The sequence below is a fragment of the Falco biarmicus genome, chromosome 3 (genome assembly GCF_023638135.1).
Source record: "Falco biarmicus isolate bFalBia1 chromosome 3, bFalBia1.pri, whole genome shotgun sequence".
Taxonomy (NCBI): domain Eukaryota; kingdom Metazoa; phylum Chordata; class Aves; order Falconiformes; family Falconidae; genus Falco; species Falco biarmicus.
The window spans coordinates 100394905-100408569 of NC_079290.1; positions in this window are offsets into that span (position 1 = coordinate 100394905).

The following is a 13665-nucleotide window of genomic DNA, read 5'->3' on the forward strand; positions in this document are numbered from 1 at the left end:
TCTCACAACCACATGCTAATTGCTGAATAGGAGGGGGGGGGGTGGGGGGGATCTTATTAGTATTACACGCGATCGCTTTTCTTGACCATGGCTTTTGCCCACATTTTTCATGTGGTATGACCAAGACCAGTGATGCTAGAAAGCATTTCTAACTCAGGCACGAGGAATTATTCACATAAGGCACCGAACTCGCCGTGGCTTCCCCTGCGAGAGCTACTGCAGCAGCAGTGCAGGGTCTCTCTGCTGGTACTGGCTCGCTGCAGTCTTTGTGCATGAGTGTACATTACAAACAAATTAGTAAGACAATGACATCCAATACCCAAGAACTAAAGAAAATCATGGCGAATCAATCAGATCCTACAGCAGGCATGTAGATTGGCTGTAAAAACATTTAACGGGAGATGGATTCTTCCTGTGCTGTCAAAGTTAAAGGTACCAAAAGGAAGCACACACTAAGGCATTTTTGTTCCACTGTGATATTGATCCAGTGCCAGACGTAGTGAAACACAATGGGCACACAGTCAGCCTTGGTAAATTAGGTAAATTAGAGATCATTTGATGGTATTCTATTGTTGCTATTGTAATCACAGTAATTTTCACTGGTAATGGTGCTTCGTGATGAAGTGCAGTTCTCACAGGATAATTGTGAAAGGTATCGAAAGATTCAGGGTGTAGCATCTGGTTTTAAAAGCTCTTCAGATTCAAATTGGCATTTTACTTTATCTTGAAAATTTATTAGAGATTCAGATCATGCCGGTTTAAATGGAAAGGTGAAAGCAGGGTAATTTCAATCTATGAATTATTCAGATTCAGACTGGTGAAATTGCCATCCATGAACTGATTCTCTGACAGTCTCTTTTGCAGAGCTTCCATTATGCTTGTCATTTTTATTTCTTTATCTACAATCTCTTTCTCAGTTACTGAGCTTGTCCCTTAGGGCTGTGCTTCACAAACCAAGTATTTCAAATTGGCAATAACCTAAATGCGTTGCTGTCTCAGATCGCAGTCTCCACAGGCTGTCTTTTCCAAATCATTAAAAACCACATCCACGATGGTGTCTGCTCGATTAGATGAATTAAAAAAAAAAAAGGAGCAAAGAGAAGAGAGACCACAGCATCATATCGAAGAAGAGTTATGTTCCTGTAACAGTCCAGCAAAGAAAGTGATGCTTTGTGCTTGTTCCTTTGTTGTCAGTGTAACCCCTTCTAGTTGCATAGCATCACGCAGCAAGAAACAACTGTTAAAGCAGGCTGACTTCGTGCCCTGATTTCCAGCAGGAGCAGATAAGGACTGTGATATAGGCAGGCTAATCCACGCAAATACACACTCAGAGACCAAGCACAATTAATAGCTTCTTACAGGCAAGAAAAATAGAAGCAGTAGTAGTTGTAGTTGTAGTAATTGTAGTATTAGAAGAAGGAGAAGCGACTGGATAACCGAAAGGGTTTCATTCTCTCAGCCTCCATACAGATTGCAGTCCCAGAGACTCTCCACTTGATGGCTGGTTGTGTCATTGCTAGTCGACTGCTGCCCTGTATCCAGAAGGACTGGGATTGATTTAGGTCAGAGAGTCTGGTTTCCTGTTTGAGCTTTGCTCTAACTGATGTAAGAAATTGCGGCCATCTGTATTGCCAATCTATATGACCCTGGGACGCTGGCACCGCTTCGGCAATGGAGTGCCTGCAAAGGCCCCAGTCGGACAAACAGTGACAAGTGCCATCTCCTTTGTCCTATTGCTGCAGGTATATCGCCACATGAAAAAAAAAAAAAAAACCCTCTTAGTACACAAAGTGGGAAACAGGCGTTCTTCCTCAGAGGCAATTTGGGTACAGAGCTCCGAGCAGTCCCTGCTCAGCTGAAAGCGCTGCCAGGCTGAAGCCAACACATCCAGGCTGCATGTCTGTTCCTACGCTACCATCAGGAAAATTTCCCTCATATGAAAAAGGCAAGAATAAAAAAAATCTATGCTGCTTTGTGCCTGGTTCTATGCGTCTGCTTTGCCGCACTGCGACTAGAAAACTGCAGCAGTAAGAGCTCTGGCAGTTGCGATAATGTAGAAAGCAGCAGCTCTGTGACACAGCAGTCAGCTGACTCGCAGTGTTATCATTCAATGTCCTCTATAGAATAAGGCCAGTTTCTAAGGTAGCACCAGGAGGATGACCTTGCATACAAAAATTGGGCTAGAAGGAGTGACGAGCCTTGTGTATACCTGCAAGCATTTTGGGGGTGATGTATAGCATTATCGTGGGGAGCATGAAGGTCTTTAATGGTCCCTTTCCCCTTCCTTCTTTCCTTCTTCTTTGCAAAACAGAACTTGTCCTTTATGGAGCAGTTTTCCTTCTATCGTGCAATAGTTGATGTGGTCATGTACAGCTGATGGCTGTTACCATTAATAACAGTGGTTAGGTAAACTATTTTTCACTATTTTTAAAATATTGCTTGTAAATCACCTCTCTACAAACAAACCTGGTGGGTTTATACTAATCCCCCCCTCCCCATGGCTCTGGACATGCTCCAGAAAGGAGAAAGTAGTGGGATGAACACCTCTGAAAGGCAAGTCCTAATCAGCGGGAGCACGTTGCTGAGTTCTCGCTGAGGCATCTAACCACCCAGACTGATTCGCACGGTGCTCTGTAGCTCCCAGCTAAATTCACTGGGAACATTTGGTGGCTGAAGCATCTGGGAAGTTAGAGGGAAGAACTTTAAAGTTACAGCTGGCAAATACGGGAACTGTTTGAAGCTCGGAGTCAATACCCCACCAGGGACTTCGGAAGTTCCCTTGGGAAACGTCACTCTGAAAAACTTCACCCTGTGTCTACCTACCTAAATTATACCTAAAGCTAGAGCAGCTCCATCAGAAATTCCCATAAATTAGCTTGCCAGTCACTCGCTGAAAGAATTTGTATTATATTGCATTACCCTTGGCCTAAGACAGATCAGCTTCCACCCATCCCAGTGGACATGCCGTGCTTGCTCGGTCCAGAACTCATCTGGCTCTCACAGTTGCTCCCATAGACCGTACATTTCAGCAAGACACATCATAAGTTCATTGTCAAGTCCTCAGAAAGTCTTAGCATGAAATGTAGCAACAGTCAGCATACCAAGCTGGTGTTCCCTGAAATAACTCTACTTGCACTACATTACATCAGCATTAAAGTGGATGCGATACAGAGGTCTGTCGTAAAGCAGCAATTTGCACTGAAACCCAAACAAACTGGAAGAAAACCATAAAAATGGTAAAAGCTGCACTGTGTCTTTAAGGTGCAGTGCTCTTAGACAACACAAAGAGCAGAACACCCATGCAAAGGCTCTATGTCCAGTGCTGTGTTGCTTCAGGGGGAGAAATGTCTGTTGGTGCGTGGCTGGTTAATGGATGAGTAATGCAGCCGCAGTCCTGTCTCTTCCTTAATCATTTTTTATTAAATGCCCCAAAGGCCACTATTCCTGCAGTCGGCAAAATCAGGACAGACGTCTGGCGGGGAGATGCCTGCGCCCTCCTCCTCCTCCCCCTTACAGCCAACCGACCACGCTCCTCCATTACCGGGGCTGTGCCTCCGCAGCCCTGTACGCTTGATATTCAAGAATAATATCTTTTCACTTGCTGTTCTGGGATCTCTGCTAGAAACCAGGAAGAACCATGAAGTCTAGGCAAACTCCAGGAAGCCAAGGACGCCACTTTCCCTGCCTTAAAGGATTTGCTTGGGTGACTATTGCTGCTCGACTCTGCTAACCAACTCTTCTGCTGAGCTCATCTCCATGGCCTCACCTTCTGGCTTCAAGATAAGCGGTTCCTCAAGCAGTGGTCTTCCAAGCAGCAGCTCTTCCTAAGGGAAAGGTGGACTGTAGATGACAGAAGATGTACTCCCGCCACCCCTTGCAGCCGTGGGAGGGGAGAGGTAGGAGGGAGCACTGCCCCTGCCACCAGCTCTGTGGAGCCAGCCACAGCTGCCACAGCCACCAACTGGAAGTTTCTCCATGGTGTTTTGCCTGCAGTCCTGTTGGCTCTTTGGGAACAGGCAGAGGCATCTTATTCCCCCAAAGCCCTGCCAGGCTGGAGCATAGATCTTGCAACCTTTTCTGGGGAAAGGGGGAGGGAAGGCAGATGGCCCTGGTGGCACCCGGGGTCCGTGATGTGACACGCAGGATGGGGCACATCCACCGACAGCAGCCTGGGAGCTCTCCTGAAGCCTCCAGTAGGGTTTGCTTCCAAGATGGACTTTTCACTGTAGTTTTCTGGTGTTGATGAAAGCTAATGCAATTTCCTGAAACACGTGCAGAGCTCCTTTTGTAGTCGTTAAGCACAGATCTCCCCCCATGAACAAGATCCTAATTTGGTTTTCTTGAAGTCTGTTGCAGAAGGTTCAAAGTTGGGTGTTTTGGTTAGTTCTTGGCTATGTATCTGCGTGCGTGTGTGCGCTGTACTACACCGTGTTGTATTGCGTTACGTTTAGGGTAAGAAATCACACTTGGACAAATTTGGGAAAAGTGACGGAAACATTGAAACTTTTACCTCTTTTACCACTTCATAATTCTGGGAACAGGACAGATTAAAATTTTGCCTCTTTTCTCGCCTTTTCTTTTTTACTGAAATGAAAATTGCATCCAAGCCCATAAACTAGATGCCAAGTTTTAGCTGAACACAATTAGAAACAGCTTAAATATTAAACTGAAGGCTGCAGGGCCAATGACATTAAAGGGACTTGCTCTCACAGGCTCTTAACTGTAGCGCTGCTGACAGGGTGCTGTCGTAGAGCTGAATTTTGAAGGCATCGCCAAATATATCCCACATATTATGTTAAATTACAAATCAAAACATTTTACAAGTCCTTTGGATGTTGTGTTCCCCCTTCCTAAACATGTGCAACACCATGTTCATTCAGCTGAGGTCATTTTAAAATCTCAGGGCATTGCTGCAAATTAATAAGGCTGGTTTACCTTCTGTGCTTTTTCTCTCTTTATGTTGGTTGTAGTTTTTAGTCAATGCATGTACTGAAATGTTATTTTTTTTAAACCAGCTAATATTTATTTCAAATGGACTTTTTTGGGTTTTTTTCGTTTTACTTGTCAGATTTCAGTAAATCCAATTGCTTTGATTTTAATGATACATTTGTGTAACCAAGTAACAGGGAATACCTTATCCACAGGTTTTTCCTGTCCATTATTAGTTGACCTAGTTTTTTATTCCTTCCCCATGTACCAACCTTGGGCCTTCAGGTATTTAAAATAATATACACATAGTGTATAAGATCTTCCTGACAGCTGGTTCTCTTAAGATTTCAGTGAAGTAGCATGTTGACCACCCCTCCCTGCTCCCTGTATCTTCCATAAGCTTCGTGTAAGTCAAGGCTACCGGGAGAAAAGAAAATCCCAAACTCTTACTTTTCTTCAACAGAATTTACCAGGGAACTGACTTTTCTAAAAACCTGAAAACGTTTTCAGAATTGCTCCCTAAATACACATAAAAAATGGCTTTATCAAGTGGGACTCAGACTTGAGAGAGAGAATTAAACTTTTACAAGCTGCCCTCGGAAGACTAACAGGGGCTAATTAAAAATATCACTCTTGTCACAGAAGTGAAAGAGAATCCTGTGTGTTTCCCAATCCTGCTTCTGCAAATCCTTCCTGCTGAAACAGCTGAATCAGAACAAATTGCTTGTGTGCGAGTCACTTCAGCCATATGGTGAAAGAAAAAAAGAGCCGTTTGCCTCCTCAGCTATGTAGTAAATAGGAACTACCTCCATGTGGGTTTACACATTTATAGCTAACGTGGAGACCTAAATGTGAAATCAGGGAAATGAAGTGAATTTGTGAGTTTCCCTCTGGGACTTAGGGCTTATAACCTATTAAAAAGATGATATTCAACCAGGTACAGATAAAGTATAGAAATACAGAGATATATATTGCAATGCTGATTATTCTGCTCTGAATAACCCTTTCCATTCACGTGATTAAAATGCAAACAGAACTATCTGTGAAAACCAGAACAAAATGGCGATGTGCATCAACCCCCAACAAGAACGTGGAAATTTTTTGATCCAAAGCATGAGAGAATCGCTGCATGAGGTGGGTGAATAGGATGCGACAGGGATGTCAGTAAAGGACAGGCACAACAGAGACATCTTGTTGTCTGTGGCACATCCTTGGTGTCAGTCACTAATGATCTCCTTGACATGTTGAGTACATAGCTCAGAACAGATCAGCTTTACTCCTTTTTTCCATGTTATTAATGGAAGTCAGCTCAAACTTTCTGCAACAGGAACCAGGGCTTGTGCAGAGGGGCGGCTGCCTGTCTTGAGGGAGATTATAATTACGTGTTTGACCTTATTTGGATGTGGCATTTGATAAATCTGGGATAATTAATCATGGAATAATCTACAAGATTATCCATTTGGGGCCTCTGTCTTTTCAGCTTTTGTTTGTGCCTCAGTTGGTATTCCTTATTGCTGAGAAAGACTGCAGTGGTGCCAGGGCTGAATGAAACAATCCTAGAGAAATAAAAAGCAAAAAAATATGGCATAAAGTAGGGGAACCTCTATAAAAGGACAAAACTGAATGCACATATTGACCAAATGCAGCAATCTGCAAATAAAAAGCCATCAACCTGCTACAGCCCACCCAGAAGCCTGAAATCCTCCCAAACTTTCAAGACCTTAATTGTCTAATAAAAACAATTCATACTTGTATCCAGAACCCCAAGCTCTCATCAGTTTTTACGTGGCTGTGTATTTTTGTGTGTTTGACATGTAACAATTTTATTTAAAATTGCCGTGCTCCCAATAAAGGCAGTTTTAACGATCACTATTGCTTGCAATTAGAAAATAAATCAATTTGTTCATTTAAACCATTAAAATGCACCCTGCTAAAAATAAAAATTGGAATTAAAAATTGCAAATAGAAACAAGCATGCAGGGAAGTGCTAAAGTGAACGCAATCAGTTCCAGATTTAAAACAGCCTCCCCACACTCAAACCCCCTGTTTCCACTACTGGGTGGTCACGGACTCATGGCTGTTACTAGTTGTTTTCTTTAGAGTCTTTCCAGGCTTCTATTTTCACTCACTTAAAAATGGGAAGAAACAGAGGTATTGACTTAATTTTCTACACACTCTGCACTAAATTTCAAAATCTATCCCTAAGGAAGCAGGCTCCTGAAATGGTGGTGGACTGTTCCTAATCAGTGGAGCAGTGGGAGTCTGGAAGAGGCTTGCAGTCAGGAGAATTTGGGCTAAAAAATCCTATTATCCCTCAGGATGGCGCTTGCTGGGTTTATAGAGGGCAGTGTATGACGTACGGGCTGTCATGGGCAAAGGCTAGGCTCCCGGGCATCAGCAAGTGATGCAGCTGAGAGCTAAAGCAAAACACTTGATGCCAAGCACCTGGTATTGTCCCTGTATAAATTTCTGGGGCTCTACTTGGTACTAACACTGGTCTGGCCCCACAGGAGCAGATTCGGAGCACGTCTTCCAGGTCAAAATCCTGAAAAGGTCAAAATCCTCCTAATCCAAAAAGGAGGCCAGCGTGCTGCTGCAAAGGGGCTGCGCGATGTGAACGTCAGCAGTGCAAAGGGGAACGACTGAAAGATGTGCTTCAAAGTACTCTCTTGGTCCAAGCTGAAGTGATGGTACAGCCACAGATCAAAAGACTCTCTTCCCATTTTACGGTCAGTAGTAAAACCCAGCTATGTCAATGAAATAGCCACAGGGGACCTGCCATTCTGGCCTCTACTCCCATGCCAGCCCTCATCCACAGTGTGTCCACCATCAGGCTCTGTGTGATATAAAACTGCTTAATACTGTATCCAATACCCCCAAAAAATACCAGCATCTGGGGTTTTGTGAAAAATGAGGAAAAAAAAAAATCTGTGTAGGAATATTTGGATAACATTACATGGGCTGGTGTAACGTCACTACATAATCAATTAACACAGTTACTTAAATATTTTTCCGTTCCCATTCACTTATTAAATAAGCACTTAAAAAGCCGTTGTATTTCCTGATTTAACTTGCATATTTCTTACCTTTCCCCTCGCAGTGCCACAAGTCTGGCAGCCACATGGCTGATTTCACCTTCCCATTCTCAGGCACAACTGTGCCGTGCTCTGGGCTCTCCTCCCTGCAGGGGCAAGAGCTCGGCTGCGTGTCCCACCCATCCAGGTGCGTTCCTTGGGCAAGTCCCAGCCTGAACTTCTCCTGTGTGTATGCGGTGCAAGGCTCAGGGTCGAAATACCCTGCCTTGCAGAGCATCAGAAGAAGCATCTAGCTGCAGGCTGACAAGGAGCTAACCCACATCTCCTCTGAGGAAAAGACCAAAAGGTCAAAAGAAGATGGTTCTGAGTGCCCGGCTTGGCTGCAGGTAAACCCATTAGAGCCTCTGCACAGTCCCTCTCTCTGGGCACAGAGTTGCCCCTACCCTGGATGTCAGTTCAGCTTTCCTAACACTAAAATATGTATTTTTAATGAGCTTCAGCAAGCTTTCTCTGCAAATAATCTTTCTGACATTCTAGAATAAGTAGGGCAATAAATCACAGTGTAATGCAGGTTTCACGTTTGGTCCGCTGGGAGCTGTGAAGCTGTGGCAACGCAGTCACTTAGTTAGAATTAACCAAATCATCAGTTTGTTCGCCAGCTTAATGGAAACCATTTTACATGCAGATTTGTAACTTGCTTTACTGTTGAACTGTAAGAGCACTTGCACTTGTATACCACTGTTATACCACATACAGTGGAGTTCACTCCTCTGAAGCTGTGAAGTTACTTGTAGAATAAAGTATTCTTACTCAGAATTAATAAGATGATTAAAACTGGTTTCAACATAGCTGCTGCTGATAGCAACAACTAGGACTGAGTTTCTAAATGGCCTGTGCTTAAGAGAAGATGGTGTGCGTAAACTCCTGTGTGAAGAAAGAAACGTTTCTTTTGTGCAAGTAGACCAGAAGGTAGCATCTAGAGAACCACCTTCCCTACCTGCACGTGGATTTTTGGCAAGCCCCTCCCGTGCACGGTTCACGGGTAACAGTGCACACATACAGGCGTGCTCAGACCTGAGTGCCCGGCACGTGGCAGGCAGAGAAGGACCGTATACCCACTGACCTTCACTCTCCTTTTCATCCTTCACCCAGGAACCTTCCACGTTTTTTGGTGGGGGTAAACCACACTTGCACTTCATGCTAAGACCTGAACACAAGCAGGCAAACTTGCTGCTCTCCACCTAGGACAAGCAAGCTGCCGATTGCTAGCGCTAGGGGGATGCATCTGTGGAAATACCACCCCAGACTTACCCCATTTCTCAGGCTCTGTTTTTCATCAGCATCTGCTCTTGGGAAGCAGGAGACCATGCCTGATGGACTCTCAGCCACTCAGAGGAACTCCAACGCAATTATATTAAGTACACAGCAAGCACACATCACTTAGCAGATGTGCATTTCAGTCCACAGCTCTTTCCCGAGCCATGTGAAAGCACTTCACAGTCACACACACCTTACGGACTTTTTTGCTTTAAAATTTCAACATAATCCTATTTGATGAATTCTCTATTTTTATATGGCCCTGGAAAAGTCCTTGTTTCTCCTGCTAATATTTCTTATTTCTCTGAAGTAGCTTGATACAGCTCAATCAAAAAGAAAATAGAATTTCGATCTCTTTTTTTGAGGGAAATAAAAATGTACCATTCTGTTTTGGAACCTAAAAAGCATGGTAGTGGTTATCTTGTCCCACTGACTCACCAGGGCTGGGATTTTATGTGCAGCGTTTCCTTTGCTCTAAAGTCTGAGGCTGGGAACTGTGTTTCTGTGTGTCTTTGACCCAACACAAAATGCAGTGTATCTCTGATCTTATCAGAAACTATAAAGTTCTGTTATGCTAAACAACATAATGAATGATTTTTTAGAAAATCAGCAAATGAAGCTCAACCAGTTCTTCTAGTTGAGCTATTAGATGCAATTAACATTCATCTTGAATTTATCCCCTTTTCCTTTCTGGGATAGTTGAAATACTGAACTAAATGGCTTCAAAAGTAACAGAAGCCTCGATTCACGAGGTTTTTCAAAACCATCTTTTTAACATGTTTAAACATATGCTTTAAGTATATCTTAAAACACTTTTCTGCAAAGAGGTTTCTCTGATCTCTGTTAACCGTTTTCCAGAAAGTTCATTCATGTTGCTCCATCTCATCATTCATCAATGACATGAGCTTTTATCTGCTATCAAAGAACTAATTCCCCGATGACTGAAACACAACCGGTACCACTGCAGCCCCAGCCCCACGCGGGCTGGCACATCCACATGGACCGGGGATCCGGTGAGGCAGACGCTGCTGGTGCAAGGCTGTGAACATCTGAAATGGAAGGGGATGGTTTTGTTCCAGTTTGATGTTCTTAGCTCCATGGACCTTGAGCAAGCTTTTTGGTGGGTGAGTTTGCTGTTTGGTTGATATTTATTTAGTGCTAAGTTTAAGCAACTGAATGTGTCGAATTAGTGACTGAAATTCTACATTTGAAATATAATGTGTATCTATGAAAGTATAAATATAATGGTGCATATTTACCATATTATGAAATTAATCCTAATTCATATAAAAATGTGATACCAATGCTTCTGTATGGTATTATGAAATTAATCTTAATCTGTGTAAAAATAAGTTATTCCAAGAGTTATTAATTAACACTCTCTTCCTACTGTGCGATACTGTTGTTCTTAATTACCTTGTTACAAAACTTAAAACGACTGAGGCTGAAATGCTTCATGGCACACATCTACCCAAGGCTGGCATTTTATTGAAATGTTTTGGTTAAGTCCATTTTCATACCGTGACCAAGGAAGAATGCGTCTTGTCCCCATTAGCTCAAAGCATCAAGCTTTACAGGCAGCTGTGTTAGGAAGCTGAAGCATGGAGCGGAAATCCGATAGCCCAAATAACTGTATCTCTGTGAAAATTTGCCATGATGGGACCAAATTATGAATTTCTGAAATATCGAAGTTCCCATGTGTTTGGGGTTTAAGGTCTGGCAATCAAATGTTTCAGAAAATTAGAAGCTGCCTGTCAGGCTGTGCTTCTTCCACCTCCGGAGTGACTGGCGGTGTTTCATGCCCGCGCAGCCTTGGCTCCGTGGCTGGCAGGGCACGACGTGCCAAGGAAGCGCCACCCAGCCTGAGGCTGCAGCGTTCCCCCGTGCTCACGCTTCTTACCACAGAAGGCTGCTGCAGTGCCACCAACAGTGCCACGCTCTTTGGCAAGAGAAAATCTTTTTTCTTATCTATTTAAAATGTATATTTTCAGTAAATATGTGTGAAAAGTGTTTTTACAGAATGCCAGGCTTAAGGTTAAAATTAAAGAAATGCTTTACAAACATGGTCTAAAGACTGCTGGGCCACCTTTTTAAATTATCTTTTAAATGCTTTTTCCACATAATTTCATCATATAGAACTTTGGATTTAATAAGTACTTCTCAATTTGCTTATAGCAGTTTTATAGCCATTTAATCTTTTGATAACCCCATTCTTAGTTTAGCCCTTTTGGAGCTGTTTCCCTATTTCTAGTTGCTCTTTATTTTAATCAGGCAGAAGTCCAATCCCCTCTCCACTTCTAGTCTGCCAAAATAAAGACACCAATCCTTTTTAGCTTCCATCCATACATCAAGTTTCTCTACTCCCTTGAAGAGTAATGATTCTCTAAACCTACACTAGTCTGAATTAAGCTTTCCTGAAAATGGATAACTAGTATCCCAGGTTTATCACTAGTATCTTACCAGGGCTTTATATAACAGTTTCTGCCACCTCTGCTGAAAAAAAGCCTAAATTGATCTTAGAAGCATTATGATCATTATGATTTATGAAATGATTAAACTTATGACTTTCTGCGCCTGCAGCACTAGATGACAATCTTGCTGTGACAGACTGGTATGTCCTAGCTGCTCTATCTGCCTTGGTCGTTTATAGCCGCTGTGCATTTACCCCCCAGTAACGATGATTACTGGTAATCTGCACCGGCTCCGACTTGCCCTTTGCACTTCCTTATCCCATTTTCCTGCCCCGTTCACATAGTCAACCAGTTCTCCTTATATGTTCTCCCAATCCTCCTATTAGCACTGCCTCTCTGTGTTCTGAGCAGATTTCCTTAATGTGCTTCCAAAACATTAATGAAAACAGTAAATAAGAAGCAAGGCCAAGACCATCCTTATGCAACCTCCCGACGAGCTCCCCTCCAGCCCAGACCTTCCCCTTCCAGCAGCCCCCCGAGCTGATCTCCCTCACCCCGTGCCTCACCGACCTCACAAACGTTATAAAGTTCCCCATCTTCTCCAGCTTAATTAATAATCTCCTATGCGGCACTATATCAACACTTAACTGACTTCTACATAATTCTTTTTATTTTTCTAGAGTGTTTTTTATCTTATCTAATGCAGCTTTCAAGTTACACGGCTGCAATACACCTTTGCCCCATCTACCATTACTTCCATCTGTGCATTATGCTGGCTGAACTGATGAGGATCAAAGACATTTCATTTTACCGCTCTGATCCAATTTTCTTTGGAAAACTCTGTTATTACTAATAGTACCAAGGATACCAATGACATCACCCGTCCCTGCGGTGTGTCACGGGTTTAGACCTGCGGGTAGGTAAGTACCAAAACTGAAGGTCTTTCCCTGGCTCCAGTGGCTCATGTTGTCTTTCCCTGCCTGAGCTGATTTCCAGCAGAGGACTTTCGCTGGCAGTACGAGGTCTGAAGCCCAGAGCACAAACCGAAGAGCCCCTGCTGTGGGACGCCTGTGAGCTCTGACAGATTTTGCGGACCCGTGAGAGCCACATTTTCTCTCACATCTTCCCTTGCGCCACAAAAGATGCAGAGCCCAAGAGGCATGGTCTGTCCTGAAAAGGTTGTCCATGAATGGACAGGGAAGCTCCTGCATGCTTTAAACACCAGCACTCACATCCCTCATCTGAGGCTAACGAGTTCATGCCCATTTGCTTCGGAGGCAGCATTTCAGACTGGTAACAATCTCTTTAAGGCTGGAAATCTGGCTGTCTTTTAACAGATGAAGGAAGGAAAGATCTTTTTTTACCCCTCCTCATAAACCTCCACCTCAAGCCAAGAGACAGAAGATTACTTGGCAAATCTAAATGCTGTACTTCAACAAAACAGTCCTTAATAGAAACTAATATTCTGTGAGGGTAAAAAAAAAAATAATTCATTTGTGTTTGCTTGCTCTGAAGTCTGCCAGAACACATGTTTAGTAATGTATTCTGAGCTGGGTATGCTCACCTGTAGACTGTCAGGAATAATTACTACTTGGGTGCCTGAACTGTCATTATTAAAATAATTGCATGCTTAGTCACTGAAAAGCAAAATTAATTCAATTCCATTTCAAGTTCTAAACTGGCAAATTTGCGGAAAGCCCTCAGATTGGCTTGAGAAGATTACCGAATATAAGTAATGTAAGTTCTGAACTGATGATCTCCCAGGGCCAAAACACCCCTGGGTACCTACAGTAAAGGGGCAAAAGCCAAATGTCTCATGGCACAGGAAAGCAAAATGAGTTCAAGGCCACTGCTGCCACTGCAACGGGGTATGGGCTTTGGGGGCACGATATTAGGAGTCAGACCATGTGCTGCACCACAAAAGGTAAAAAAAAATAAATAAAAACACTGCGGAGAATACATCAGATTAGGCA